This window comes from Petaurus breviceps, unplaced genomic scaffold, assembly GCF_028583685.1.
Source record: "Petaurus breviceps papuanus isolate PSGF00001 unplaced genomic scaffold, PetGlider_PUasm1.0 81, whole genome shotgun sequence".
NCBI classification, from domain to species: domain Eukaryota; kingdom Metazoa; phylum Chordata; class Mammalia; order Diprotodontia; family Petauridae; genus Petaurus; species Petaurus breviceps.
The window spans coordinates 1,946,682-1,971,849 of record NW_027186546.1 but is presented as its reverse complement, the minus strand read 5'-3'; the positions used below and the strand labels follow the sequence as shown (position 1 = coordinate 1,971,849).

At 39.9% G+C, this 25,168-nt stretch overlaps 1 pseudogene; it reads left to right on the top strand.

The window, feature by feature from the left end:
- Window positions 1-20,367: 20,367 nt before the first annotated feature.
- On the top strand, window positions 20,368-22,544 carry LOC138176071 (inosine-5'-monophosphate dehydrogenase 2-like; annotated as a pseudogene).
- Window positions 22,545-25,168: the final 2,624 nt, after the last annotated feature.

Below are 25,168 nucleotides of genomic sequence, written 5' to 3'. Positions count from 1 at the left end.
ATTAGTTTGAAGAAAGAATTTGTCTCTCACATAGATCACTTACAAAGCTTCCACTCTAGTTCAGACCCTCATCACCTCTTGTCCAGACTATAGCAATTGCCTTGTATAAGGGTTTCCTCATTTCAAGTCTCTCCTCATCCCCATCTGCACTCTACTCAGCAGCCAAGGTTATTTCTAAATCAGAGGTGTTAAACTAGGTGGGCTGCAAGTGACCCACAAAACTTTCAAATAGGCCCACACAAGATTAAAATGTAATTGGGAAATAGTTAACAAATAAATAGAAGATAAGTAATATTAATTTGTGGCTTCCTAATACATGGTCCTCAGGGATTTTCTATTGATTTGACACCACAATTCTAAAGGATACCTCTAACCAGGCAACTTCCTCCCACGCCAGGAGGCTCCAGGATCAAATATAAACTCCACTGTCCAACATTTAAAGTATTCTTCATAACCTTGACATTGTGTATATTTCCAGTCTTCTTATATTTTGCTTCCCTCTATATTTCAAATATATATATATTGTTGTTTTTCTGGTTGTTTTTCTATCTCCATGCTAAGTATAATGCCTGACACATAGTAAATATGTGTGGACTAACCTGAGTTAGAATTCACATTCAACTGATTTTTTTTCTTTACTCAAATCCAAAAGAGAAAAATATAAATCAAACAAATTTACATTTCAGATTTAGTTTGAAAATATTTCACTGAACAGCCTAGAGTCACACTAGACCTAGTTTCCTCAAAATTCTACAATTACAATTCAAAACTCTACTAAGAACTTAATTCCATAATGATAATCCCAAGATTTTACAAAGATCTTCATTCATCAAATTAACTTTATGCTAAAATTCTCACACCCTACTTAAGACTAGAAAAATAGACTAATTGGTTTTAGGTGAATTTTTAACAATGAAAATTGAAACAAAAAGAGATCCTCAATTTAAAAAGTTCAATAGAACATCTAGTTCATGAGAAAGGGAGTGTGGCATAATTGATAGAGAGGTAGCCTTGGAACCAAGAAGACCCAAATTCAAGTTTTGCTTCTGACACATACTCACTATATGAACTTAGCTAAATCACCTAACCTACTACAGAAGGTACTGAGCTGCACTGTACAGAGAATTTCCTCTTGTGAGCATTTCCTATGTCAATGAAATCATAAGCCCAGAGTCTATTTTCTTATTTATTAAAATTCTCTTTTATCATATAAACAAAGCAATACTTAGTACTGGCTGAATTGCATTTCCACTTTTGTTAACCCTTAAGACATAAAACATAAGCATTTTGAGAAAGAAAGTCATCACATGTTTCTACCCCCTTTAGATGAATGTTTAGAGAACTGAAAATATTACTTCAAGGTCTTCCTCAATTTTTGTTCAAAATGTATGATTTGACTGCTCTCTATAAATCATCCCCATTGCCTCTAATCTATAGTTCTAGTCTGAGGTCAACATGAATATTTCACAAACAGGGAAGCTAGGTGGCGCAGTGTGAATAGAGCACCAACCCTGGAGTCAGGAGGACCTAAGTTCAAATCAGCTTCAGACACCTGACACACTTACTAGCCGTGTGACTTTGGACAAGTCACTTAACCCCAACAGCCCTTCCTCCCCCTCCAAAAAGAAAAAAAATATTTCACAAACATACCTTGGAAGAATTGTGCAGCTGAATGGGTTAATCACAAGATATGGAACCTGGTACTTTCAGGTCACTGGTTTGTGTCCAGCTTAAGTCAGCAGTGTCTAAAGTTCATTACCATCTGGCAGCTTTTCCATGGTTTATGTGACTGAAACAGTAGTCTTCGTTTAGTACGTATTAGACAGATGTCCAGGTCATAAAAATCACAGCCACATTTGGCATTGACTTTCCTCTAGTTGACAGTATCAGCGGATAGGCCAGAGATGGGGATGGAATGAAGAGTGAGCTATGTTCTCCCCATTTAGCAGTCTACTGGCATGCAGCTATGCAGGGCTTAAGTATTCTGTGAGGAAGAAAAGAACCAGCATTTTACAGTCTTCTTAAAGATAATATTCAAAGAATAATAGATTCAGATTCTCAGAATTGGAGGAAACCTCCTAAGTCGTCTATTCTCATCTATATGTGAACAAAAAAAATTCCCTCTACTGGAATTCCTCTACCTATCTGACAAGTAGACATCCAACCTTTGCTTGAGGACCTCAAATGAAGAAGAATCCAACAATTCTTGAGAGAGTTGATTTTACTCTATAGCAACTTTAGTCATGAGATCCCCCCCCCCCCCACATTAAGTCTAAATTTGCTTATTTATCTTTTCCACCCTTGGTTTCTAGTTTTGTTTTCTGGGGTCAAGGAAAACAAATCTAAGCTTTCTTCTACATGACAAAACTTCAAATATTTAAAGACATTTCTTATGTCCCCCTCTAAGTCTTCTTTGCTTCAGACTTAAAATCCCCATTTCCCTTACCCCAAATGATTTGGACTTAAGAAGCTTTGGCCATCCTAGCTGCTCTCTTTTACAGTTTCCACCTTATCTATGCTCATTCTAAAATGGGCTAAGCAGATCCAAACAAGTCACAACATGGAGAACTGAGGAACAGTAACTGACCAGGATGTGAACCTGACAGCTCCCCATTCCTAACTTTTGGGGGGGAGTGGGGGTAATAACACCTTTCTTGATGTTTGTTTTGTTTTTGTTGTTGTTGTTTTGGTAACTATATTAAGAAGAGGGACAGAGCAGGCATAGGACCATCACATGGGTTGAAGGAGTGAAGAGAATTACCAACATAAGTTAGAGAAGTTCATCTCTTATACTATGCTTCTGTTTTCTCTGCCACATAAACTATTTGTATTGAAATGGACAGAACAAAACTTATATTGATTATAAGGAGATAAGTAAGAGTAATCTTGTTGACCTCATAGCACCTGACTCAGATGACCTACACTCTGGTAATGAAAACACTGAGACAGGATTGCGAACTTCTGTTGGAGATCTCCAAAAGGTCACGGAAAAAGGCAGAGAAACCACAGAACTTGCTCAGAGGCTCAGGGGACATAGAATAGGCGGGGTTTGGGTAAGGCAATGGGCCTTGTGCCAGGCCTCGCTTTTTTGTGGCAAGGCATCAGGAGAGGGACGGTAGATGAAGGCCCACTCACCAGTACCGACAGCGCTGAGTGCGGTCAGGTTGTGGCCCTTTCTTTCTTACCTCGGCCTGAGGGTGGCCCAGGTTCCCCACCTCCTGGCCCCGTGGTTCCGCAGCTGAGTCTGCTGCTTCCAGAGAGATAGGGCAAGTTTCAGACCCAGCTCCCTGGTGGGCACGAAGGTGGCGGCTCAGTTTACTGCCTGGGACACAGGAATATGGACACGGGGCAGTGGTGGGGCTGTTCTCCCGTGTGGGCGAAGCAAAACGCGGAGCCGCAGAAGTCACCGCAGTCACTTCCGGTTCAAACGGCGGTTTCTGCTGCTGCTCCTCCATCCGCAGCCAGGCCTGGACCGTTCTGGTAATCAGCCTGGCCGTGGTTTCGGGCATGGTGGAGGAGGGCCCGGGCTCCAGGGCCACAGCTGCGCATAAGAAGGCTGAAAGCTCCAGGGATCCTAGAACCAGCACCCGTCCAGGTCTGGGCGGTGGTCCCAGGTGGCTCCTCTTATGCTATGAACAGATGAAGATTTGGCCCAGATGGAAGGTTAGCAGCCCGCAAAGGTTCGGAGGAGGCGGGATCCAGAGACCAGAACTCCAGTGGGGGAAATCTGTGAGTAATCCAGGCACCGTGGAGAGGGAGCTGATAAAAGAGGAGAGCCAGCGCTCTGGGCTGCTATTTGGCTCCTCTGGGGTTTGGTAGACCTAGCAGCGGCTCCCGCTTGGCCTCCAGTTCATGGGGCCCTCTGCCAGTTACTCTGTCTACCTTACTCCTGCACAGGGCGCACGCCGAGTCTGCGCCGCTACCTCAGCAGAATGAGACTTTCAGATTTGGAAGGGAACTCAGCAACCATCCACCTAGTCCATCCCACACCTCAAAAGAAGTCCCCGTTACAAAATATACAATAAATGGTCATCTGGCCTCAGACCGAAGTTGTCTACTAAATGGAAACCCATGACCTCCCAAGGCAACAAGTTTCACTTTTGCTTAGCCCTCACAGAAAAGTTTATTTTGTTTTGTTTTGTTTCCCTTTGAAAGCAAGCTTCGATTTGATTCTTTGTACTTAACACTCACTGCTCCTGGATCTTCCCACGGGAGCCAAAACTAGAATTCTAATCCCTCTTCCATAGGACAGTACCTTCAATAATTAAAAATACCTCTCATATCCAGCCTGAATCTTCTCTTCTCCAGGCTGAGCATTCACTATTCTCTCAACCTATGCTCCTATAGCTAATAATAGCTAACAGTTTATATAGGAGATGCCTGGCACTGTGCTAAGCATTTTACAAATGTTATCTTATATGAGCCTCACAATAACCCTAGGAGGTAGATACTTTTATTATTATCCCCATTTTACAGATGAGGAAATTAAGACAAATGGAGGTTAAATGATCTGCCCAGGGTCGCCCATTATCAAGTGTCTAAGATTTGATTTCAGATTTTCCTGACTCCATGCCCAGTGCTCTAGCCACTGTGCCACCTAGCTGCCCATAGGAACTTAATGCCCTTCACCAGGGTAGTTGCCTTTCCATGGATGCTCTCCAGCATATCCACGTCCTGCCTGAACTGTGGTGTCTAGAGTGGAATACACCTGATGGAGTCTGACCACAAGGCAAGTACTAATATGTTATTCCTGGAAACCATGCCTCTCAATGCAACACAAAAAATGTGTTACCTTTACTTGTATGTATGTATGTATGTATACCTGCCATTTTTTACTTCCATATGACACTAAGTCATATTGACCTTGCAGCTCATGTCAGCCTCCAGATCTTTTTCAGACTGCTAACCATGCCTCTCCATCTTTGTATTTTTAGAGATGATTTTTGAAAATCTAAGTTTTTCCCATGCTTATTCCTGTTGAATTTCAGCTTCTTAGACTCAGCTCAGTGCTCTAGCCTGTCAGAATCTTTTTTTCATCCTGATTTTGGCAGCCATTGTATCAGCTGTAATTCCCAGCTTTATATCAAACACAAATCTGATAAGCATTTATTTCATCTGTGCCTTTACCCTAGTCACTAATAACAGTGTCAAACAGCACAAGGCCAAGCACAAATCCCTTTTACTCCACTGGAGACCTGCAGTTAAATTTTCATTTAACAAGGACTATAAGAATCCAGCCAGAATTTTTAATACATTTATCTGTATTATCATCTAATCCATATCTCTTCATCATTTTCATAAGAATATTCTAAGGTGCTTTATATAAATATTTTGCTAAAAACCCATGGCATTATGGTGATGATGATGGCTTTGCACTGATCTTCTGTTTTAGTAACTTTGCACCCCTCCCCCCAAAAAAGCAAACAGTTCTTGATGAAGTCATGATGTCTTTTGTAATCACTATTTCCCTTCAAGATATTCACTACCTTCTGTGTGACTTATTCTAGAATTTCCCCAGGAAACAAAGTCAAGCTTACCAGCTTATGCACTGATGTTCAATTATTTACTTTTGTTCCTATCTTCTATACATATCTATTAATAACATGTTGATTGGCACATTCCTTGTTTATCCATGGCGATCTCTTTGGGTAACTTCACCTTTTCTTCCATGCTGAAATTATTTCTCCTTATGACTTCTGAATTTCTTTCCTGAGTACTTTACCTCTTTCTTGAACTGGCTTCATTTCACAAATTTTAGTTTATATAGTCTTGCCTATCCTTTCTCTGAAATTTGGCTTCCCCAAATCTGGAGTACATGTCAAACTAGTTACAGTTTTCCTCTTGTTTTTTATCACACTCTCTTAAGACCAAGTATCTATTTCCTTGCAAAATTCCCAAGATTTCCGACCCAGGAACCAATTCCTTTTTTTTTGGGGGGGGGAGTGGTAGGGGATCATTTTTTACCAATAGAGGTTGTGCTAAAGTTTGTGAGATGTTTTGTGGCACACTATCAATGAAATGAACATTTCTAGAGCAAAGGAAACATATGGACATGAAATTTATTTTATGGAAAGAGACATTCAAACCTTTCCTACTGTCAGTCTTAGCTTTTGTGTGTTTCCCATTTCATTGCACCTTTGAAATCATAACACAACTATACATTTTCAGCTTTCCATTTCTGATAAAACTAAGCTTCCGTTCATGTAATCATAATTAGAATTCTAATGATTTAAGTGCACTATTCAAAAAATGTGATGTTCACATTTATGAATGAATTAATATGTACAGCTACATTGCCTTTAACAAATTATTATTAGGCAGGGTATGAAATTCATTGCTAAAAAATGCTTAACAGATGATACTGTGACAATGTGCTACTACTAAGCATGTCACTGTGATGTCAATATTATTAAACCTATGTGCCCAGCTAATACATGAATACAAATTACTTTATATCTGACATGCTTTATATATAACTAGCAATGAGCTAGTGATAATTATTATACAGAAGCAATACGATTCAGGATTCACTAAGGCTGGAGCATGGAGGGCTGATGAGTTCTAATATTATCCCTTGGTCTAGTTACCTAGGTACCGTGTGTTTGAAACAGATAGGCCTGCTTTGGCCCTATTACTAGCCTGGCCCCACAAATATCTTCCAGAGGAACAACCCCTGTGGAGAAATCCAACACCCCCAGACCAACTGCTACTAATGTGTCAGGCAGATCAGTCTAACTGAAGCAGCAAGGCATCCTGAGGGAGAGAAAGGAGGTGGCATATGTCGGGCCTTCTACTTCTTAACCATCATTTTCCCTCAAATCCTAGTAGAGGTCCCAGGACCCAAGTGGCCTGGCAGTAGGAGCAAACCCAGACTGTCAGCCCTGCTTTTAGCCTTATCCACCACTGAGGAAAGCCATTCTGGTGGAGAAGGGGCCTGTCATCCCTGACAACAACAAACTACAAACCAACTACACTGATGGGCTGATAGAAATCCAAGAGCCTTGGGAATAGCAGCATTATCTAGACAACTGGCCCTGCTTCCAGTCTAGCCCACAAAGCCATCATCCAGGGAAGCAACCCTTGGGGCAATGCCTCTGCAAGCATTGTAGCCATTTACCTCCTCAGACATTACAGCCACTGAAGACCAAAAGAAATAAAGTGTATAAAGTGGTTTGTAAATCTCAAAGTGCTATTTGTTGTTATTATTACTTTACTTTTTTTAAATAACAAGATGTCAAAAGGAAAATTCTTACCACCATAGTCCTTAGCACTGTAGAATAATTCAGTATCAGATAGGGCTATTGTTTCATCCATGAAAATAACACTAAATAGGAGTTATCAGCTTTGCTGCGGAGCACTAAGGACCTCTAAGCCTTTCCATTTGCCCTATATGTATAATATGTATGTATATATAGCAGGATTTACATATACATATGTAACATCTCCTTATTAGAATATTAACTCCTTAATAACAGTAACTCTCTTGTTTTTCCAGTATTATGCCCAGTACATAGCACAATGCTTTGCATACAATAAATGCCTAGTAAATGCTTTTCATTAATTTTATTCATTCAGCAGAATTAGATCAATATCCACATTTTCTAAGTTAAACCGGAAGACAGAGAAATTAGAGCCACATAAGAGAGGGTGCAGGTTCTCTTTATAGAAGTAAACACAGAAGTTGGAGTTAATTTTGCTGTGTGCCCAAAGCCAACAAAATCATCATGCTCCTACCTTGCAGTATTCTCAGTGAGCATAAGCAAAGACCATCATGAAGAGTTGTAGCTTATCCCCTTGTAGAAGATGAAGAGATAGAAAGACGATGTTAAGAACTTGACAAGATCTTCAAAACCAAATCAATATATACTTTGAGATTAAACTCAATTGCAAAGATCAGTACAGGATATTGGAAAGCATGTGAGAAAATATTCTTCAGCTTTAAGAAACTGGAGACCAAGCTTCCTTTCTAATGAATATTTTCTTTGAGAAGAGAGGTAGAAGGCACTGGAAATGATAAACAACAAACATCATTAAGGAAAATTAAATTGTTGGTATTTTAACTGACAGGAAACTATTCCTTATAAATGTGAAAGGTATATCAGAATAAACTGTGCAGTCAGACCACTTACAAGTCAGGGCAAAGGTCAAAATCAACTTCAGATTCAGAGAAAGGATACAGATTAAAAGATGCTACATATAAATTTAATGGACCAATTATGAGAAAAAGAAAAAAATGTAAAGATAATGACTTTGTTTATCATCATCCCCTTCAGAAGTTGCACAAAACAGTCACCATAATGGGAGGGCAAAAGAACCTGGAAACCACCTTAGTCAGAAAGCATTTGATCTTATGGTCAAGTTCAGAGACATGGCAATCAAGGGTAATAAGTTTAGAATATGAAAGAATTAGTGAAATACCATAAAAGAGTACAATGAAAAGGTATATGCAGCATTTATTTTTGCAGAAATTTGATATAATATTACATGACAGTAAATCTGACAAATGAAAAAGTGATAACATACAGGTGGAAGAAAGCAAACATAAACAAGTATAGATGTTATGATGAACATGAATTTGAAAAGAACACCACTGATACCATAGCTCATTAAGAACAGTTAAGGATTCAATAAGACTATTTTGGGCAGAAGTGAGAAGGAACAAGAAAGCTCAGCACTTCTGTGGTCCTTCCCTATTGCTTATGTTCCTTCTGCTCCTCAAGCTCTCTCTAATTCATTGGTTTAATGGGGAGGATGGCAGAGGTTGATAAGAAGAGCTGGTAAAAACTGTACTTGGGGGCCTTAAATGTTCTGGGCTCACCAGTCAAGTTTTTGACCTAAAGTCTTGAATTTTGTTGGGGAAGATAGGATGTTTACCTCCAGGCCCTGCAGCTTCTCTTTCAATCCATGAGGTGGTGCATGAAGCAGGAGACCCCCAGAGGGGATAGGAGCAGTGGCTTGCATGCTTAACAGTGTTCAGTATGAAGGATTTTTCCTGATGAGCTTGGTCTCAGTAATGGCTAACATTTATTTAGTGCTTTAAAGTTTGCAAAACACTTCACATATATCATCTCATTTGATTCTCGGACATCAAAAGGAAGCAGAAGTAAGAACAAGTCTACAGAAAGTTTGGCACAAGAGCAAATTAATTCATTAGTATAAACATTTATATAACAACTTATCTTATCTGGTATTTTAAAGTTTTCAAAATTTTTACATATATTCTCTCATTTGAGCTGTATAACAATCTTGTGAGATACGTAATTTTTAATATAGATGTTATTATCTTTATTTTACAGATGAGGAAATTGAGGCCCAGAAAGGGTAAGTGTCTTGTTCATGATCACACAACTAGTAAGCATTTGAGGTGGAACTGAAATCCAAGTCTATTTTGTTTCCAAGGAATAAATAGCCAGGGGTGGGGAATCTGTGGCCTCAAAGCTACATGTGGCCCTCTAAGTCCTCAAGTGCGGCCCTGTAACTGAATCCAAACTTCATAGAACAAATCCCCTTAATAAAAGGATTTCTTCTGTAAAGGCCGTACCCAAGGACCTAGAGGGCCACATGTGACCTCGAGGCCACAGGTTCCCACCTCTGCTTTAGCCTAAGTATGTGAATGGAGGAGATAGGCTAGTTGTAGCAGGAGAACAGAGGAACATGCCCACTGGTACCCATGAAATGTAAAAAGGTCTAAGAGAAGACCTCTAATCGCTCCTCCATGGAAGCTCAATAGGAAATAATGGACAAGAATCTCATAGTATATAGTATAAATCAATTTTTTTCTGCCTCGATGGAAAGTCCATATCGATGCAATTTTTTTTGAAGAAAAATTTCCTTGGTATTCAATTTAACAGCTATTCAAAAACAAATGCTGAAATACCTCCCCAAATGGACCATCCTTGTTAAATGAACAAATGTAGTATAGGACTTAAAATTTTAAAAAATTAGACTATACACTTCATTTATTCACTCTCAGAGAAATGAAGTTTCTCAAATGTTAATTTTCTGGATACTGAAGCTCATCATGTAAAGTATCCATTTAAAAAACAACTATTTTCGATAGAAGTCTTTCTCTAAGTGCATCTCCTATTTCGCCAACCTCTTAAACAGAGTATATTTAACTCTTGCTTTGACTTAGGGTCAATAATGACGCACATCAATTATTCCTTTAATGTACCAGATTAGAGGAAGAATATCAGCACGATCACTGATGTTTACAGGATTACTTACCTGTCATGAAATGGTAATGCTCTCTCCCCCCAGTTATTCTGCTTGCTTTTTATATTATCTGTGTTACATTTTGTTGTCACTTCTTGCTGTTATCAATGTTCCTACCAAAAAGTAGTCCCTTTATAACCAGGGTGATTAAAACTCTATCCCCAAAAAACAAACAGGTTTTGAATGAGGAGTTTTCCAATGAGTAAAAGGCATGAGGCTTATGGAACTTAAGACACCTATTTTGGCTGTTCAAAGGCTTCTTCCCCCCACCCTCTCCATATTACTACCAGATTCTTGGTGGTGTTCCACAGAGCTGGGGTTGCCACATATGTGGCCTCCAAATAAGAGAGTTATTACTGTATCCACATGGAATAGGAATGGGAATTTGAAGATCTTCCCTGCCCCTTAATAAACCTAGGGGGAAATTTAAAGACCTTTCCTGATCTGAAAGTAAACTCTGCCTCCTAACAGGCCGAAAGTAATCACATGGAGCCTAGTAATCACATGGAGCCTGTGATGAAGGGATTTTGCTGAAGGGTGGAGCAGAGCCCACAGGAAGCTTCCCTGCTGTGAAGATAAATTCTGTCCCCTGATAAGCTGAATGTAGTCATATGGATCCTGTGGTGGGAAAAGTTTGCTGAAGGGAAGCAGAGCCCATAGGAAGCTAGCAATCAGAGCCAGAGAAAGGGGTTGGAGAGAGAGGTGCTCAGGCAAGGAAAGAGAGGTTTGTGAGTAAATATTGATCTTGTATTGGTTTGTGGGAAGGCTGAAGGATGCTGTGGCTCTCAGTGTTCTTATGGCTTCTTAATATCTTTGGACTATGATGGAATTGGCTTACTGGTTTTGGGATTCGGTTTTCTGGTCTCTAAATAGATGCTTCAGTTCTGTCGTCTATATGGAGAGTTTAGTATATTTTGTCATCAAATGTCATGTGATATTTATAGTCACAGTCTTTATTGTGATTGTGGGCATCATAAATATTGCATTGGTGCTACACCATATCAGCAAAGCAATATTAGTATGCACTGTTAGCCAGGATGTGGAAATATCCTCATTACAGAGAAGTGGACATCATGATGATATTCATTAAAGTAAGATTTGGTGTGCCCATAAAGTCTGTCAGAAGATGTTGGGCTAATAGCAAGAGGAGCTTCTACTGGACTTTCTCTGATTTCTCTTCCTTAGGAGCACTAACAGGAATAGGTTCCCAAGCTGATGCAGCTGGTGTTGGAGTGACATATGTAGGTGTAGGAGTGGGGGGGCCACGGCAGAGGAAGGAGTTGGGGCTAGAGTCACAGATGCCGCTGGTTATGAACTAAACCGTAGTAGTGGTAGCAGGACTGGATCGTTGAGCTGTAGCTGGTGATGGTGTTGGAGCAGCTGCTACTTTGGGTTTTGTCACCCTAGACACCACAAAGTTCTTATCACTTTTGTATTCTTGGAGAGCAGTACCATCCTTAAGGATTTTGCCTGCAGAAATTAATCTTTGGCCTGCTACTGCAAAGGCATCCTTTCCCTCTTCAGATCCAAGCTTCTCTTTAAGTTCCTTAGCCGTCTCCAAGGTGATGTCAACCTTAAAGACCTGCTGTTCAAGGCTCTTTGGAGTGATCTGCGTGGGGTTGCTGCTGCCTCAGACGCCATGCTTGCTGTGGGCTTGGTTGGTCTCTCAGCCTGCTGGGAGGGAGGTCCAGGTGGCTGGTGGGGTTGGTCACATTCCCACTGTGGGGCAGGCTCTCCCCTGGGACCAGGCCACGCCCCCTCTCATCCCCTCCCCCCCCCCACCCGGGGTGATCTGCAGCAATTGCCTTCTCCCCAAGGCATGGGGCCAGGGGGGAATCGGTCCTCAGAAGCTACAGTGTATGAGTGAGTGAATAGGTGAGATAGTGAGTAAATATGGCGTTCCTGAAAAACAAGCCTACCACCACAGGCTCCAGGTGCACTTAACCTAGGGGCAGGGAAGATCTTAAAAATTTACATTCCTGTAACAGGCCCTAACTTCAATGCAGAGTTTACATTCTACTAGGGGAAGAGGGCACAAAAAGAGTTGTAAAGCTCTGGGACTATGAAGAATATGCTCATAGCATCACAATTTGTAAATTGTTGGGAAGCAGTAGTCTGGTTCTAGTCGAGATAAAGTGAAAGCTGTCACCTATCAGAGCCAGAATCCCAGGGGTTCTAATGTACTGTTGGATAAGTTCATGTAGATATCACTCATGAAGGACCTTTTAATTCTAGTCTTGAATCTTAACCATTTCATAGGCTCGATCAGAAGGTAAATCAACTTTGGTCACATCCAACAAAAACATTGACATTTACTCATTTTGCTCTTGCTAAGTGATCTAATATCTGCTTGCTCCATTGGTATTTCTGTAGGTTTTTCTTAAATGTTTTTATAAGGTACTCTATGACTGTTAACCCTCTTTCTCCTTTTTTTGGCAAGAAAGTGTTCATGTTTACAGAGTAGCATTGGAGTGATGGGCTCTAAGTTTCATTGACATTGTCCTTTCCAAATCTTTTATGGCCCATTTTACAACTCCAAAAGTATGTTCAGACTGGCATTGTATAGGTATGAATATATTTCTTCAAACTTTTTTTTTCCATTTCTTTGTTTTCAGGACTCTAGCAAGTTATCTTTGCATACTTAGTCATAGTCGTCCCCTTGATATCTTTTACTCAATGTGTTTTGCCCAAAGAAAACCAAGAATTCATAGGCATTTTCCTTCATACAGAGATTGTGTGATGTCTATATTTGAGCTAAAAATCTTTGAACACTGCCTTTCCTTAGCAGATGTTCAGAATTTTATACTTGTTGAGTCTAAGCAATAGTTTAACATCATTGGGGAAATATTCTGTGCAATGGACTGTTTGATATGTTTGAAGTGGGCTGGGGGACTCAAATAGCTTGCTGTTATCCAGATACATCATATATTATTAATATTACCTAGTCCTTATCAATAACAATAACAGTAACACACAATAAGACTTCTGATTTCATTAGGGCAGGGAACTTCTAGGTGAGGAAGCTCCCTATGCCTGAAAAGTGACTTATCTAGAGTCACAGAGCCAGTATGTGTCAGAAGTAGGACTTGAACCCAGGTCTTTGAAGCTAGCTTTCTAGCTAACTGCTACTACTATCCAACTGATATTACTGTTGCTACTGATAAATAATGACTATGAAAAGAAATCAGGGAACTGAACAAATATTGTTTAATCCATCTGCTAGTTTGTCTCAAACTCCTCACCTGAACAATGGAATAAAGACCAAATGACCTTAAACTATGCTTTTGAAATTTTGCAAAAGGCCAGTTCAACCCAAACTATAAAATACCTGCTTCATAGCTAGCCTTCCCAACTAGTGGGTTTCAGTCCCACTCAAGCTCACATCCCGTTTCAGATCAGGCCATTATTGCAAAGTCAGCATCCCACTCCCCAATCTAATAAATCTCTCTGCAAGTTAATTCCTCTCTGCCCATGTTTAAGAATCCAACCAGGTTTTAATATATCACACATTAACCTCATTTAGGGTGCAGTCATTGTGAAGATTTTTAGTGCCTTTAACTGTTTTGCTAAATGTTGATTGCCTTTGCCACTCCCAGTAAATGACATTAAAATTAATGGAGCCAAGTAGCCTAGTAGGAATTTAAATACAGTTGAAGAATGACATCATTATAAAGGCTAGAACAGCATTTCCTAATATGTGACCTATAAGCAAATAATGCAAATGAATCTAGTCTTCTAGCTGGCTTTGGACAAATCAATTCCCAGAATTTAAATTTGAGTCAGGAGTAGAATTACATGGTTCTGTTGACTTTCCCTCCCTTTTCTTTTTCCTTTCTCTCTTTCTCTTTCTTCATCTCTTTCTCTTTTTCTTCCTTTCCTTTCTCCTATCCTCCTTCCCTTCCTCCTTTTCTGACCTTCCTCCCTACTTCTTTCCTTTTTAAAATAATTTTTTTAGTTTTTGCAAGATTAGGTCTCCATATATCCCCTAGGCAGAAAGTACAGAGACTATTCATTGGTCTAATACCACTACTTATTGCCATGGAAACTCTGACTTGATCCATTTCTGACCTGGGCTGATTTGTCCCTCTTTAGGCAGCCTGGTAATCCTCTACTCTGGAGGGCTCACCACCATAGTGCTGCACTTAGTGTAAACATCTGATTGACTTTAGCCCTACTGAAGGTCAGCATTTCAGAACTCAAGTGATCTACCAGTCCCAGTATCAGGGATCATAGGCATGTACTACTGAAAATTACAATGATGGTGGTTAGCCATTATATATTATCTTAAGGTTTTCAAAATGCTTTTCATTTGTTATCTCATTGGATTTTCCTAAGAATTCTAAAAGTGCTATTATTATCCCCATTTTATAGATAAGAAAGTCAAATGTGAGAAGAGTTAAGTGACTTGCTCAGAGTTAGACATACAGTAAAAGTCTGAGGCAGAATTTGAATTCTAATATTTCTACCTCCAGGTTCAGCACTCTATCCACTGCATCATCTAAACTGCCTAATTTTGATAGAAATTTGTTTTGAGAACTTGTTTTTAAGGAGAAAAAAGAGGAAGATGAGAGGGAAAATCATTAAAACCAAGAAACACACCAAGAGAGTATAGTGTCATATGCAGTGTTCCATTCTTGTGGACGCCAATGTCTGCAAAAAGGGAGAGGAAGATTGAGGAGGTGTCTTCTCATATCTGTACTTTGAGTCCAAAGTTGTTCTTTACATTTCCATAGCATTCATTTTCTATTGCATTATGGTTGCTCTCACCATTTACACTGATGAGTCATTGTTGTCCTCATTGTATATACTGCTCTTTTGGCTCTACTTCATTTTGCATCAGTTCAATACATCATTCTCTACATGTTGTCTCCTCCATTAGGATGGAGCTACTTGAGGGCAGGGATGGTGTTTTTGGCTTTCTTTGTATCCCTAGCATTTCAATGCCTGCCGTATAGTAATGGTAGTACTGATTTGAGAACGATCTAAAAACAAGAAGTGTAAAGCATAGGTGGGGTGAGGTAGGGTAGAAAGAATAACATGAGCCATGAAAGGATGTATGGCAACATAACCTGAGACATTTGGAAAACATGATCTGGGATCAGCTAGATGTAGTCTTTCAGGCTAGCTTGTACTCACTGATCAAGCAAACTAACAATTAGCAGTATAGAAAACTGGAATTGGCTACCCGGGGAACCCCTCATTGGAGACACTGAAGCAAAGACAAGATAACTACTTGTTAAATATGTCGTAGTGGAGATTTGGGTGGGTGGATGGTTAAACTATGTTAAAGGTCTCTGCTTCAGACTTCAGTATAAGGTAAAGTATTTCAAAATTGCCTACTTGCTTTTATCAAAGTATATTGGACAGCCAAAATGAATAAAGCTATATAAGCTGAAGTGGCAATTTAGATTAAATAAATTACTAAGTAGCAAATTCAATCAATATAATTGCATGAGTTGTATGTGTCATATTGGAGTAAAAAATCATTTGGGGACCTAAATTTTATTGTTGACTTGTTTGATCTTTGTTGATCAAATTAATTACCATATAACCACTTTACACTGTGACGTGTAGACTATGGCCATGTCTGCATAATAGAGAGATTTTGGTCCTACCCGAACCATCATAGGCCACTGTGTAAATTATGCATGAGTGGAAGAATCAGTATGTCAGAGACCTTTGCCATATAATTAAGACACTGTGAATTAATCTTTTTATGATATTCTTGTGGACAAGATGGAAAAATTTGGTCTGGGAAAGATTAGAGTTAGGTAGATTTGAAAGTGTTTGAGTGTCTAGGTTTTCTCTAACTCAATATGTCCAAAAGAGAACTTCTAATTTTTCTTCCAAAACTGTTCTTCTGAACTTCCCATTTTCTTTTCAGTATATCATCATCCTGCCTATCTTCAAGTGTTGGCATTATTATCTACTCTTCATTCTTTCTTACCCTACATTTCTAATCAGTTGCCAGATCTTTCCACTTTTACCTCCATAGTGTCCTTCAAGTAAATGATGGTTGTTGATTGATTGACAGAATTAATGACATCTGACACATCTATCTCCTCACTACTGAAATACCCTTGGTGTGCCTTAACTCACCTCTTGCCTAAACTATTAAAATGTTCTCTTTATTGGTCTCCCAACTCCAATCTATCCTCTATACAGTTGCCAAAGTGATTTTCTGTAGCTACTGCAGGTCCAAATATATTACTCCCCTACTCAGTAAGCTCCTGTAGTTCCTTGTCTTCAGGATAAAATATGAAAATCCTCTTTATAATATGGATCCAATCTAATTTTTCTAGTCTCATTATACTTTCCTTTACTTCCTTCACATTATAGTCTAGTCTAGTTTCCATTTTTCATATACCACATTTCATCTCTTCTCTTTGCATTTGTATCAGCCATCCCATGTTGCTAGAATGCTGTCTCCTTACTTCTACCTCATAGAATCCTTCATTTCCTCCACAACTCAAAGCATTACCTTTGACATTACCTTTTCCTACTTCAATTCCTAACTGCTAGTACCCTCCCTCTCTAAACTACCTCGCTATTATTCTTTTTATAAATTGGCAGCTAAGTGGTATAGTGGATAAAATGCAGAGCCTGGAGTTAGGAAGACCAGAGTTCAAGACTGGCCTCAGATAAATCTTGCCTGGGTGACCCTGGGCAAGTCACATAATTTCTATTTACCTCAGTTTCTTCATCTGTAGAAATGGGGATAAATAAGCGCCTACCTCCCAGCATTGTTGTAAGGATCTAATGAAATTATATAGTGCTTAGCACATAATAGGTGCTGTATAAAAGTTAGCTATTATATGTGTTTGTATCTCCCTCAATAAAATGTAAGCTTTGGGGCTGTTGTTGGGGTTTTTTGTTGTTGTTGTGTCTTTGTTTTTTGTAACTTTAGTTTATCTGGTGCACAGAATGTGCTTAATAAATATTTGTTGATTAACTGGGTTTAAAGAGTTGTCATTAATGGTTTGACATCAACTTGGAAGGAGAAGGTATTTAACACCATGTCTAAAGGATCTCTCCTTAGCCTTGTAATGTTCAACATTTTTATCAATATCTTGGATTTTTAATATTTCTACCAATTACATGTTTATCACATTTTCAAGTTTCAGAACAAAAAATAGGATAACTAAAACATTGGAAACCAAAGTCAGGGACCGAAAAAAGGTCTTAGTAAGCTAGAACACTCAGTCAAATATGAACATTTATTAGGGATAACTCCAGCATCTCCTGTACATATCTTAAAATCATACAAGGTTTCTTGAAAGATGAAGCAATAGAGATTCTTGTGTCACCTTTTACTTAGTTAAAGCAAGCAAGACATAATGTAGAGAGAAGGCAAAGCTGCTCCATTCTTACTTTGGGCTTCTGGCTTCTTTTCTAAGGAGAATAATCTTTAAGCCCTGTGAATGACTGAACAGAAATGACTAATAACAATTTGATATACAAGATAAGTAAGGAAATATCGGGAGAACTTCTCTGTCCTTGAGAAATTAAAGTCACCTCAATCAGATCACTTACATCCTCAGGTGTAGAATGAACTGGCCAATTGTATTGCTAAGCCATTATCAGGGTGTGTTTGAAAGGTCACAGAAAACGAGAAGCACAACAAGAATGGAGAAAGGCAAATATTGTCCTGATTTTTAGAAAGAGAAGAGAACAGAGCCTAGAAATTATAGGTCAGTGCACTTTACCTGGGAAAATTCTAGGATGGATCACTAAAGAGATAGGAAATATGTAGGAAGAAAGTAGTTTTTACAAAGGGCCAGCATGGCTTTAAGAATAATTGTTATCATATTGCTTGCCTTCTCAATGGGTAGGGAGGTGTAGGGCAGAGGGAGTGAAGATGGAACTCAAAAACAATTCATGAATTTAAAAACAAATAAATAAGAATGGGTTGTGCCAGACTAAACTCATTTTTTAAAATAAGATTACTAAACTAGTAGATAAGGAGATCGCTGAGGATGTACTTTACCTAGATTTTAGCAAAGCTTTTGATAAAACATATCATTCTGTTCTTACAAAGAAAATGGGGAGATTTAGATAAGATAATAATCTTAGATGGCTAGATTCAACAAAAAGTTGTTAATGGTCTGATATCAATATGACATTGAAGTCTCTAGTAGACTTTCCCAGATTTTTGTGTTAAGCTGTGTTCTAATATTTTTGTCAACGAATTGGATAAAGGTACATGTAGTAGGATCACCAAATTTATGACACAGAGATGGGATATATGGCTAACATAAGATCATATGGTGAAAGAGACTAACAATGGCCATTAGGGCAGTTTGTATGGTGAAAGAGGACTTTAACCCTGGGCAATATTTAGCAGGAATATCCTTTCCATGTTAAGGTAGAACAATGAAGTTCTGGAGTTTTTTCATTCTTTTTTTTTTTTAAGCATTTGGGGTTAAGTAACTTGCTCAAGGTTACACAGCCAGTTATTTTGTGTGGGTGCTAAGTATCTGAGGCCGGAACCAATCCCAGGTCTCTGGACTCTGGGCCAGTGCTCTTACTCACTGCACCATCTGGCTGCCCCTAGTTCTTTCAATCTTGAGTGACTTTACTTATTTGTCTCTGCATTACTGTGTGTTAGGAATGTCTTTAGAGAAATTCTGTATTCCAGGGTTATGCTGTGAACTGTCCAAGGTCTTCAGCACAGAGAACATTGAAAAATTGGGAAGATGATGAATTTATTTGACAGGGTTAGAAACAATAGCATCTTTTAAAACAATATTTAATCTATGCCCTTGATCTGCCTTCATTAGAACATGAAGGAGGGACTGTGACACTTAAAAACACTTGACTAATGACTGACTCACAATGTTGGATAATCCTGCCATGAGTCATAATTATAACTGAACTTACTATATGGCTAGACTCAAAAAGTAGTTAATAGTTCAGCATCAACATAACAGGAAGTCTCCAATGGAATGGCCTAAGGGTGTGAGCTTGACCCTGTACCATTTAAATTATTTTTCGTTGATTTGGCTAAAGGAATGTATGGTACTCTCATCAAATTTACAGATGACATAAAGCTGGGTGGAGGTTGATATATAACACATTGGATTACAATCACTACCCAAAAAAATCCTGACATGGTAGAGCATTGGGTTGAATGAGATGAAATTCAATAGACAATACTATGTGCCAGGCACTGTGCTATGCACTTTACAGATACTACATAATTTCATTTTTGCAACAACTCTGTGAGGTAGGTACTGTTATTATCCTCATTTTAATACTTTGGGAAACTGAGGCAAACAGCGGTTAAATGATTTGCCCAGGATCACATAGCTAGTAAGGGTTGCAGAGCAGATTTCAATTCAGATCTTCCTGACCCCAGGTCCAGCACACTGTTCACAGCACTACTTAGCCACCTCAGAAAGAAGTAGGTAACAGTCCCATCTGTCCTCCTGAAACCATATCTAGAATACTGTCATCTGTTTTGGGTGCCACAGTTCAAGAAGGGAAAGTGTCCAGAGGAATGAAACCAGGATAGGGAAGGGCCTTGAGTCCATATCATACGAGGAGATGCTAAAGGAACTTGGGATGTTTAGCTTGAAAATGAAAAAAGAAAAGAAAAGAAAAAAACTCAGAATGGTGGTGTTACAACTATATTCAAGCATTTGCAAGTGCCACTGGGCAAAGGAGAGATTAATTTTTTTTTTTCTGTCTAGCCCCAAAGGGAAACAACGTCAAAGTAAGAACACACAAGTTGCAAAGTTAATTTAGTCATGATGTCGGGATGAATGTTCTAATAAGCAGAGCTATCCCAAAGTAGAACGGGCCGCCTAGAGAGGTGGGTTGGCAGTCTTTAAGCAGAGAAGCTGGAAATCAACTGTGAGGAATGTTATAGGAGGGATTCCTTTTGGGCATAGACTGGAAAGACAACTGCTGAAGTCCCTTCAGACCCTGAAATTCTATGATTCTGTGACCCAGAAACTGAGGGAGTCATAACTGCAGGAGCTGGGGATGTATTCCTGAGATTTTCTCATAGAAAACAGGTTACAAATGGCAGTTACCTATAATGAAAATACTACTATTCATACTAATCTTAAGAAATCTTGCTCTGCGGGAGAAGCATCTAACCCACGCCGCTGTTTGCGGGTCTCCCGCCAGCCCGGCCCGCCTCCTCCTCCCCCCTCCCCGTCCCGTCCCCGCCATGGCAGACTATCTCTTCAGCGCCAGCACTTGTTACAATGGGCTCACAGCGCAGCAACTCTTCAACTGGGGAGGTGGACTCACGTACAATGACTTCCTCATCCTCCCAGGCTATATCGACTTCACAGCAGATGAAGTAGACCTAACTTCAGCACTTACCAAAAAAATAACCCTGAAGCCCCACTGGTTTCATCCCCAATGGACACAGGCAGCGAGGCTGGGATGGCCATAGCCATGGCGCTGACAGGAGGTATTGGTTTTATCCATCACAACTGCACCCCAGAATTCCAGACCAATGAAGTACGCAAAGTGAAGAAATATGAGCAGGCTTCATCACTGATCCTGTGGTCCTGAGTCCCAAAGATCGAGTCAGAAATGTGTTTGAAGCCAAAGCAAGGCATGGCTTCTGTGGAATCCCAATCACGGACAATGGCAAGATGGGCAGCCGCCTAGTGGGCATTATCTCCTCTCCTGACATCGACTTTCTCAAGGAGGAGGAACATGACCGTTTCCTGGGTGAGATCATGACCAGGCGGGAGGATCTAGTAGTGGCTCCTGCAGGAGTCACACTAAAGAAGCCAATGAAATACTGCAACGGAGCAAGAAAGGGAAGCTACTCATTGTCAATGAGGATGATGAGCTCGTAACCATCATTGCCTGCACGGGCTTGAAGAAGAATCGGGACTATCCCCTCGCATCTAAGGACACTAAGAAGCAGCTTTTATGTGGGGCAGCCATCGGCACCCATGAAGATGACAAGTATCAGCTTGACTTACTGGCCCAATCCGGTGTTGATGTGGTCTTGCTGGACTCTTCCCAAGTAAACTCCATTTTCCAAATTAACATGATCAAGTACATAAAGGAGAAATAACCTCCAGGTTATCGGTGGCAATGTGGTGATAGCTGCTCAGGCAAAAAAAAACTCATTGATGCTAGAGTGGATGCCCTGAGGATTGGCATGGGCAGCGGCTCCATCTGCATCACACAGGAAGTGCTGGCATGTGGGAGGCTGTAGCAGCAAGCACCCCTGTCCCCAGGGTGGCTGCTCACACAGGTTCTTAGATCTGCTTTGTTAAAGGAAAGCAACTCAAAATGGGTTAACAAGCTTACTTTAATCAGTCATATATCGTTTACCTTGTTCAGGGGAAAAAAGGTCAGCACCCTGAACTTTAAAGTATACAAGCAGAATTATCAAGACAGAAACAGATCAAGTAGACAGCTTTCCAAACTGTCCAACCATTACATCCATACCCAATCAACATCTGGGTTTCAACACCTGGGTTTTTCCAAGGGGGGGGTGCCCTCTGGACAATGGCTTCCCAGAATCCAGATCAAATCACAGAACACTTCTCAAAGTGAGCCCCCAAAACAAAGCCTCACATCAGGGCTTAAATAGCCTTCCCCTGGCTCAGAGAATGTAACAACCTTTTGGACCCACTGGCCAATCAAAAAGTATCTACTGAAAAACAAGCCTCCCACCCCAGGCTCCAGGTGCACTTTAGCCTAGGGGCAGGGAAGATCTTTAAAATTTACATTCCCATTACAGAGGCCTCAGGCAACAGCTGTATACAAGGTCTCAGAATATGCATGGCGCTTTGGGGTCCCAGTCATTGCAGATGGCAGCATCCAAAATATGGGCCATATCGCCAAAGCTCTTGCCCTTGGAGCTTCCACTGTGATGATAGGCTCTCTGTTGGCAGCTACCACAGAGGCCCCAGGTGAGTACTTCTTCTCTGATGGGATTCGGCTAAAGAAATACCTGGGGATGGGCTCTCTCGATGCCATGGACAAGAAACCTCGGCATCCAGAACCATTACTTCAGTGAAGCAGACAAATTCAAAGTGGCTCAAGGGGTGTCTGGGCTGTGCCAGACAAAGGGTCCATCCACAAGTTTGTTCCCTACTTGATTGCTAGCATCCAGCACTCCTGTCAAGATATTGGTGCCAAGAGTCTAAGTCAAGTCAGAGCCATGATGTACTCAGGGGAGCTGAAATTTGAGAAGAGGATGTCATCTGCTCAGGTGGAAGGAGGTGTCCATGGACTCCATTCATATGAGAAGCGGCTCTTCTGAGAAGTGGCCTTGTTTGCTTTTACTGACTCTTACCTCTCCCTCACTAGGTTTTTCAATAAAAAGCTGGATATTTAAAAAAAAATCTTAAGGAGGCTTTTTTTGGACTACCCTGATAATTTTTGGAACATAACCCATTTGTCAGTTGTGGCTTGCCTAAATAGATATAGACTAAATAATCTATTTTAAACATGTTGTTGCATGCTGCCTTTCCAACCCATCATAATCTGGCTAAATGTTTGTATCTTAATTTTTAATCAATTCAATTCAATAAAAAAACTAGTGAGAACTTACTACATATATACCCAGCACTGTACTACTGAAAGTAATAAGTAAGATAAAAAAGATATTGGATATGGAAGGTACCTTTGAGGAGTGTGTGTTTCAGCTGGGGAAGATGACTAACACACAAAACAGAGAACAACAAATACATAAACAATAACAAGATTAAAAACAAATAATCAAATATGATCAAATACTAATAGTACAATAAAACTCTCAATGCTTTGGGCCATCATAAAAAAGAAAAAGAAGGGATCAACATGAGCTGAAATCCTCTGGAAAATCTGTGCAGAGAAGATAGATGGTAAATTTTATTAAAGATTGGACTAGATTTTAAGATTCTAGAATCCTTGGATTTTGGCAAAATGATGAAGGAAGTTGTTTTCTTCACTTATTGCTCTTAATATTTATTAGAAAGTCAGAATTCAATTTTAATAAGAAAAACATTTGTTAAACACCTATCAAATCCTAAGCATTGTGAAAGGTGCTGGAAATACAAAGACAGAAAGGGAAAATTCCCTGCTCTCAAAGAAATTCCATTCTATGGGGGAAGGGGTGAGGGGAGAGATAACAACACATAAACAGAGAAATAAATATAAGATTATTTAAGGAGATAGACCATTGCTAATTAACAACTAGGGAGGATGAAGAAAGACTTCACAGAATAAAATGGTACCTGGGCTGGGCCTTAGAATAAAAGGTAACTAAGAGGTGGAGATGAGGAATAAGGACATTCTGGGGAAGGGGAACAGTCTCTTCAAAGGTACAGAATCCAGAAATGGAATGTTAAGTTTGTTGACCAGCTAGTAGTCCAATACATCTGGAATATCGAGAGCCTAAGGGGGAATAACATGGAACTGAGATGGAAAAGGAGATTGAGACCATGAGAGAGGACTTGTAATGGCAGACTTAGGAGTTTCACTTTTTCCTGGAGGCAATAGAAAGCCACCAGACGATTTTGAGCAGCAGAATGGTCAGATTTGTTCAGCAGGACAATTATTTTGATGGGTGGATGGGTTTGAGAGAGGAGAGACTAAAAAGAACATGAATAATTAGAAGAATGTCCTACCAGGCACAGTGGTTCCCTGCTACTAGGAAGGTTTAAGCTGGGTTCTTATTTGAATCCACACTGCCTAACACTAATAAGATAGGTACCTAGAAAGGAAGGCCACTAGACTCCTATAGAAAGGCAAGCCTACCCAGGTTGGAAAAACAGAACAAAATGAAGCTTCCATGCCAATCAGTATTGGGATTGGGCCCATGAATGGTTGCTGTACTTCCTGCCCTGGCAAGATAATGAGACCCAGTCTGGAAGGAAGGAAGGAAGGAAGGAAGGAAGGAAGGAAGGAAGGAAGGAAGGAAGGAAGGAAGGAAGGAACGGACAGAGAGACAGAGAAATAGACAGAGAGAGAGAGAGAGAGACATTCATTGGTGCCTCAAACTCAAACATATCTAAAACCTAATTCAATATCTTTATCCCTCCAAATTCTACCTCCTTCTGAACTCCCCTACTACCATCAAGGGTACCAACATCCTCCAAGTTACCCAGGCTCAAGACATCAATGTGATTTGAGTCCTCACTTTCCTTCACCTCACCTATCACATTGTCAAATTTTGTTATTTCTACCTTCACAACATTTCTTATATACATTCCCTTCCCTCCAGGCACTGTGACAGTCTGTATACTAGTTTAAGCCCTCATTACCTCTCATATGGTCTATTGCAGTTGCCTTCTAACTGGTCTCCTCACCTCATGCTTTTTTCCAAATCATCCTCAACTCCATGGTCAAAGTGATTTTTCTATAGCATAGGTCTGCCCATGTCAAAGCCCTACTTAATGAATTCCAGTGGTTCCCAGTTACCTCCAAGATCAAATATAAACTCTTCTGTTAGGCATTTAAAACTTCATAACCTTGCCCTTTCCTATACTTTCCTTCATTTTGTCCACTCTATAATCCATCTTACATTTAACATGTTTCTTGAACATGACACCCTATCTCCTTACTCTGTGCCCTTACAATGGTTCTCTACATATCTATAATGCTTTTCTCCCTCAACTCTACCTCTTAACTTTCTTGTCTTTTTTCAAGAAACAGTTCAAATTCTAGCTTCTTCAGAAGACCCTTCCAGATTCCCCTAGCTCCTAGTTCCCCCTGCCCCAAATGACCTATCCTTTATAATTATGTATGTACCTAGTTGTTTATATATTTCTTCCCCCGTTAGAATGTAAGCCACTAGAAGGCCTTTCTTTGTATCTCCAAAACTTAGCACACTGCCTAACACATTGTAAGTACTTTGCTTGGTGATTTGGCTTTATCAGTGGTTGTCCAGGCCAGAAGTGATGAAGTCTTGAACTAGGCTTGGCAGCTGTCAGAAATATAAATAGCAATTTTGGAGCCAAGGTCAATCTTTACACACCTTTACACA